Here is a 7,580-nt window from a genome sequence, read left to right as displayed (position 1 = left end):
CAGTAACTGGAGCCTTCAGCCAGAGCTCCCAAGGTTCTATTACCTTGTGAACCCCAGTGGCAAAAGTAGTGTGTGTCTGTTAATCCCAAACTCCTAATTTATCCCTTCCCCCTGCTCCGCCCCACTATCCTTTCTGGTAACCGTAAGTTTGTTTTCTATGTCTGTGAGTCTGTTTCTGTTTTGTAAATAAGTTCCTTTGCATCATTTTTTAGATTCCACATATAAGTGATGTCACAAAGTATTTGACTTTCTCTGTCTGACTTATTACATTTTACTATGATAATCTCTAGGTCCATCCACGTTGCTGCAAATGGCATTATTTCAGTATTTTTTATGAGTGAGTACTATTCCATTATATATAAAGAGCTCCCACATTTTCTTTATCCAGTCATCTGTCAATGGACATGTAGGTTGCTTCCATGTCTTGGCTGTTGTAAATAGAGCTGCTATGGACATTGGGGTGCATGTATCTTTTTGAATTAGAATTTTCACCTTTTCTGGATATATGCCCAGGAGTGAGATTGTTAGATCATATGCTGTCTATTTTTAGTCTTTTTTTTTCGGGGGGGGGAGGATAATAAGGTTTATTTATTTTAATGGCAGTGCTGGGGATTGAACCCAGGACCTTGTGCATGCCAGGCACGCACTCTACCACTGAGCTATACCGTCCCCTATTTTGAGTTTTTTAAGGAATCTTCATACTGTTCGCTTTAGTGGCTGCACCAATTTACATCCCCACCAACAGTGTAGGAAGGCTCCCTAGAAAAGGTGACTTTTTAAAGTCAGAGATGTGTTTCATTCCTTGCCTTCCCAGCAAGGGAAAAGGCTGCTGTTTACTGTGGATGGAGAAATCTAAAGACATTTTCTTTTCAGAGACAAATGCCAGGGCTGCTTCTTAATCACTTGAGAAAACTGCTGAGCGAACTATAAATAATAAAAAGAAAACCCCATGAAGCATTTATGCGCCTGGTCTCCTCTTAAGTTACCAGCCCCAGCATTTGTTAAGCTCTCTGAAATCTCTGTTCAGCATTGATGGTGCAAACACTGGGATCTAAGATAGTTGGATGGGGAAACGGGAGGATGTCCCGGAGGCCAAAGTAATAAATAGGCACTTCGTAACACCTTGATCCTACACATTTCTTGGAACCATCATAACTGCCTGTTGGGACATGAATTTCAGTTTAGGCAGAGCATTGTAGGGGAGACAGATCTTTTTCCCGGAGGGAAATCTTTCTCTGCCTACCATTCTCTCCTTTCATGTCCCTTAGATTCCACCCCATTTTCCCAGCACATCCCTAGCTCTGCGTCTGGAACATCCTCTTTCTCACTTCCCCCATCTCCATCCTTCAAATGTCCCGGAAGGCAAATTTGAAAGCAATTGTCAAAGAGTCAAGAGCTTAGAGACGCCTGCTTCCATTTTAAACGGCACATTGTAGCTTCTTAAACGAATGTTTTCCAATCGAAGCTTTTTATTGCTTGAAACGTAACTACTCAGCGAAGGATGAGCTGATCTCACAAAGAGAGAGGACTGGGCTGCAACTTTTATCATCTAGGCACCACCATTAACTCGACGTGTCATTTCAGTCCTTGCTAGCATTTTTAAAGCAGTACGCCTTGTGTTTGTATCAGGGACATATGGAAGAAAAACAAAGTCAAGAAAAGAATAAAAAAGAAAATCACTGAAATTCCACCAATGCAAGTTTTACACCATTAAATCTTTGGTGCGTTTCCTGCCCTACCTTTTAATGAAACTTTGTTAAAAAAAAAAAAAAAGAGTGAAATCATGCTGAAATACTATCTTGTAACCTCCTTCCACCCCCACCCCCCATATAACATTAATGTGTAACCAGGACTGTTGACATTTGGGGCTGGATAATTCTTTATTGTGGGGGCCTATTTTGGGCAGTTCAAGATTCTGAACAGCATCCTTGGCCTCTGCCTACCACATCCCTGTACCACTTCCCTCTCCCCTTCGTTGCAACAATCAAAATGTCTCCAGACATTGCCGCATGTCCCCTGGCGGGGGGGTGTGTGTGTGTGTGCAAACTCATCCTTCATTCACTCCTCACATATATATTTATTTTTATTTTTAAATTTTTATATATTTCTATGTTTGTGGAATTTTTCACATCTGTCTCTCTTACTGGAATGTATGCTCCATGTTGGCAGGGACCAATTTTTTTTCTGAAGGGTATGGGGACAGAAGCATCATTAAATTATTTGCTATTACTGAGCTTCAACTCAACTAGAGTTCTCTAATGTTTTGTTTTGTCTTGTTTTTCTCTCCAGTGTACCCTGTGCCATCCATCCTAGCTCATCTTTATTCAGTTAGACTGAACAGAGTATTTGATATTCGGTCTCAGTGTTTTATCTCAGCCATGTCCATCCTTTCTGAATCTCCCCCACGCTCTGTCTACTAGTTTCACACACCTTCTCTAGAACACACTGCAAACTGCCAACTGGGTTAGTTTGGGGGTGGGTGGGTTGATGAAGACAGCGGGTTTTAAGAGACCCAGTGTTTTCCTCTACACGATGTATTTCTGTGTGTTCTAACTTCTTCCAACGAGCGCACATCCATGTTTCCATTAGGAAAGACACACAATTCAGGAAATAAACCAGATAAAGACATCTATTAAAAAAAAAAAAACCATCCCAATTCTGATGTCTAGCTAGACCTTTACTAAGGAATGTTAAATCCATAAACCACTGAGCGAGGGAGTAAAGCATCTTTCAAGCCGACTACGCTGGAGACGTTGACAGCACCACTTGTGCGTGTGCATCAGAGTGTGTGTTTACACACATGCAGCTCTCACCACCATCTCTTGCTTCTTATCTAAGCCATTCGGGCCAAGTGGTCACCCAGCTGCCCAGGACAGACTAAACAGGACATGGAAAGAATGACAGTAACACTTCGAGACCGTGTGGGCAAAAAGCTGAAATGAAACGAATTGTTTCACTTTAAGGAACAAAAAAAGCGCGTTCAGTGGTAGAGTGCATGCTTAGCATGCACTAGGTCCGGCGTTCAATCACCAGTACCTCTGTTTAAAAAAATAACAAAAAATAAAAACCCGAATTACCCCCCAAAAAGCCCCCCAAAATTTAAAAATTAAAGAAAAGATAAGCTCAAGGATGCATTATATAATATGGGAAATATAGCCAAAATTTTGTAATAACTGTAAATGGAAAGTAACTTATAAAAATTGTAGCACAGGGGAAAATATTCAATATCTTGTAGGCACTTATGGTAAAATGAATATATGTATATTTATGTATGGCTGAAGCATTGTGTTGTGTACCAGAAACTGACACAACATTGTAAACTGACTATACCTCAACTAAAAAAAAAAAATTTAATTTAAAAAAATTAAGTAAAAAAAAAGATATAAATTTCTTACATTTAAAAATAAAAAATAAAATGCACAGAAAAAAAAAAAAAACAGTACATGCATGACCTCTGGGGCTGCTGATGGCCCCAGATCACCTGGCTGAGGGGACACTTGTCAGGTTCTCTGCTGTAGAGTTACTCTTTGTCCCCCTGTTCCTTACCAAAATCCCTGAAAACAGGTGACTATGCTCAGACCACACTTAAGGGATGGGAGTTATGCTCCCCTGCCTTGGCAGCAGCATAGCTACATAAATCCTTCGGAAATCTCCTGCCTGGGAAATGTGCCTCTTCTCCCTGGCATGTGACTTTGCTTCTTCTGCGTCCCCTGGCATTGCTCACAGAAGCCTGTCAGAGTTCAGCACCTTCCACCCTGGTTAGCATATTCCCCAGGGAGGCATCTCCAGCAAGCTTGAGAAACAGGCTGAGCTTGGCCCTGGAGCAGGCAGTACCCTGGCTAAGGGTCAGGGAAGCTGGATGCTAGCCCAGGTCTTACTACGGCCCATGGATGTCCTGAGCCAGTCACTTCCCCTCTCTGACTGTGCTCTGGTGTGTCACAAAGTAGCCCAATTCTTAGTGGCTGAAATGATTTGCTGTCAACTTTGTGGGTCAGGGATTCCAGATGGCTCACTGGGGCAGTTCTGACTTGGGGGTCTCTCATGCTGGGGCAGTGGGATGTGAATGAAAGATGCAGAGGTGACGGACGGTGCAGTTGGGTTGGGTTTCCAAAATGGCGCCTCACATGGTTGGCTGGGCAGTGGCTGCCTGGCTGGGTTGCAACCAGAGAATCTCAGCGGGATCTGACCAGCAGGGCAGTCTCAGGGAAACTGTGCTTCTTATGTGGCATCTCAAGGTCCAAGCAAAAGTGTTCCAGCAAAAGATGGAAGCTGCTTTGGTACTTATGACCCAGCCTCAAAAAAACCACACAGCCTGACTTCCACCATCTTTTACTGGTTTTAAGTGAGTCAGTAAAGTCAGCCCAGATTCAAGGAGAAGAGACACCATTTCTCTATGGGAGGAGTCTGAAATGATTTATAGCTATCAAAAAAAAAAAAAAAAACAAAAAACCACCAAAAAACAAAAAACTCTCCAGGGTGTCAATTTCCCCATTTGAAAATTAGGGATCTAATTTAACTAAGTGATTCCTAAGGATTCAACCAGCCCCAATGTTCTTTAAGATCTTGCTCTCTAGACGAAAACCTAATGTTCTAATAGTTTCAAGTGATGGACATTCAAGTTTATTCATTCTTCTCATTGACCTACTATGTAACAGTCCCCAGGTCCAGCATGGGGGCAGAGTTGTGAATGACGGGTTCTCACAGACAGGGAGGTGGAGACGCACGGTAGCCAGGGGTGCGGACTGTGGAACCACAGCACCTGGGTCGAAGACCAACTTTGTCATTTTCTTAGAGGACTGACTCTGGGCAAGTAATGTCCTTATATCTTGTCTCAGTTTCCTCATCTAATATTACCTATCTCCTAGGGTTGTGTGAGATTAAAAATAGTAACAGATAAAGTGCTTAGCACAGTGTAAGTACTTAACAAACATTAGCTTTTATATTTGCCATCAGCGGGTGTGAGCCCCACTGGCCTTATCTTTTTACAGAGGAGGAAATTGGTGGCAGCACTGGGCACGTAACAAGCCTGAGGTCACCCTGCAAAGCTGGAATCAGAGCCAGGATTCGAAACCCGAGCTTCAGGTATCAGGGCTGGTGCGTCTTCCTCCAGGTTGCAAGCCTTTGCAAAGGGAAATAAAGTAGGTGGCCTCTGACATCAGTCACTCTCAAAACTCCCCAAATGGCCCAATTCATTTCACAAGGCAGAGAAGGGCTTTCTGCCTCTCATTTATTCAATCAGAGCCTCGTTTCTCGTTTTTTATGCAGTTTCCTCTGTAGTGACAGTGTCTGGAAATTAAGATCTTTAGGAATTAGCTAAATTGGATATTTTATTCTCTGGACTTGGACTTGGCAGGAAAACTGATTCCATTTCGTTGGGATGAGAAAAACATAAAACAAAAAACCCTGTGGCTAGAGGTCTCAAGGGCGCCATCTACTGAGAAAAAAATGGCATAGGATGTGGAAGTGGTGATTTCTCAAGCATCTCGGTGTTTTCTCAGCTTCTGAAACCATTTCCTAAAGTTAGAGCCTGCACCCCGCACCTGATGCAAAGACAGAGCATTTCCACTTGGGCTCTCTGGTCAGCCAGGCTCAAAGATATTCTTTAATAATAGTAACTAGTATTCTATTAACACGTTTGAGCATTTAGTGTTCTAGCAACGTACATTTTCTTATTTAATTTTTACGGTAGTAGGTACTAATAGTACCCGCATTTTATAGACAGGGAAACGGAGCTGCAGAGATTTAAACTCACTGTCCTTACACACAAATATCCCCATCGGTCTGACTCAAACCTTCTCACACTTGATTTTTGTTAGATACAGATTACTACACTTATACAGTAAACTATGCATTCATTTGCCTTATACAGGTCTCTCTTTCTCTCTCTCTTTTTTAACCGTGGATGTAAAACTTCCTCTCAAGCCAGATTTGAGGCTAGGACCGAGCTGTTTTTTCACTCTTGTCTCGGAATGATGGACACAAAATAAGTTAAATTCACTCATCATTTCTCTGCTTTTGACAAAGAATTATAGAGTCACATTACCTTGGACATTTAGGCAAACTGTGTTTCTCTAAATATGCTACAGGTTTTGTTTTTAAAATGACAGCAAAAAATATGGCAACTCATAATTGTCACGGCATAAGGAAATATGGATTAGTGAGATTCATCGCTCATCTCCCATCACCTGGAAGACAAGAATTTTAAGTCTATGGTTTTGGGCACCTCTGACGAGATGTGAATAGCTGAGTGGCATTCCACATTGTTTTCCAATTCACCAAAGACAAAGCCATTTGTAAGCAAATCTAGTCTCATCACTTGAATGTTCTAAATAGTCAGCCCTCGGGCCCTCCCCATCCTCAGATTGGGTTGGTTGATTCAGTGGATGTGGAACACGAGGACAGGAGGGCCACTAAGGACTTGAGCATCTGTGGATTTTGGTACCTGCGGGGTATCCTGGAACCAATCTCCCTGTGGATACTGAGGGGTGCCTGTATGGTTTTCAAGTCTAGTTACAGAGGCCACGATCCCATTTCCCTCTCTTTTCTACTTCTTTCTTCCCAGCAGCAGAACAGTGTCAGAAAAAGAGCCCTGTCAAATTAGGAGTTAAGATGCCTGTTGTTTTTTTTTTAATCTCTAAAAATTAGGTAATATACGTACATTTGGAAAATGTACCGCTTAATGCCTTACCACAAAGTCAACACCCATGAAACCATCACCCAGATTTTGTGTGAGATTCCAGGAAAGTCATCCCCTCCAGACCTTTGTGTCCCATCCGTTAGTAAAAAGGATCTTCTCAATTGTAACATGTCATTTTTAACTGCAACGTTTCACTTTATCAGCTATAATTTATCAAATTCTGGACTGTGGGGTGTGGTTTTTTTGTCTTCTTGTTATGAAGAACTCATCCTCATTCCTACTAATATCTATAGTGATTGCTTAGCAAAAATTTCTACAAGTGGAATTTCCAGGTCAAGGAGGATTGCTTGATTTTTAGAGCCTCTGAAAGGCACAAAATTAGCATGAAGAAGAAAAATGACTTTGCCAGAGAAACTTGGGCAATGAAAGACATTTATGAATATGATGATGTTGCTCTGGGGGAGAGGCAGTCAAGAGGAAATCATGCAAACACAGACAGAATGGGCTACTCTGAACGCTAACAGATTTCCTCAGAAAAATTACATTTTGCCATTTTCAAAAACTGTAGTTGCGTTCAAACTCACCAGCTTCCCCAAGAGGATCTGAGACAGCTTACAATGAGAGAACCAGTGTCAAGGAGTCCGAAGCCATTCCTGGTAGCGCACCAAGACCACAGACAAGTTAACAAAATAGCTTTTCAAAAGCACTCAACACCCAGCTCAGGGTGAAAAATCTCTTTGAGAAGTTCAGCCATACTTCGGCCACTAGAGGGCACTAACGATACGTATTTCTAGCTCATACCAGCACTGCAGGAATTGGGGTTGGGTTATCTGTTCTTTTCCATCCTATGGCCCCGAGCTTCCAAAATACTTGCTGGGAGGGGACTTCCATCCTCCAAACCCTAAGAACCTGACTATTCTGTGAAACAGCTAGTAACTTTAAC

The 7,580-nt window shown here is 42.2% G+C and overlaps 1 non-coding gene across 1 annotated transcript; it reads right to left on the bottom strand.

Annotated features, from left to right (window-relative positions):
• Nucleotides 1–597: 597 nt before the first annotated feature.
• TRNAA-GGC lies at nucleotides 598–669 on the bottom strand. Its single transcript has one exon. It is a non-coding gene; the product is annotated as a tRNA-Ala (tRNA).
• Nucleotides 670–7,580: the final 6,911 nt, after the last annotated feature.

The sequence above is a fragment of the Camelus ferus genome, chromosome 32 (assembly GCF_009834535.1).
Source record: "Camelus ferus isolate YT-003-E chromosome 32, BCGSAC_Cfer_1.0, whole genome shotgun sequence".
Classification (NCBI taxonomy): Eukaryota; Metazoa; Chordata; class Mammalia; order Artiodactyla; family Camelidae; genus Camelus; species Camelus ferus.
This window is presented reverse-complemented; position numbering and strand designations above follow the sequence as displayed.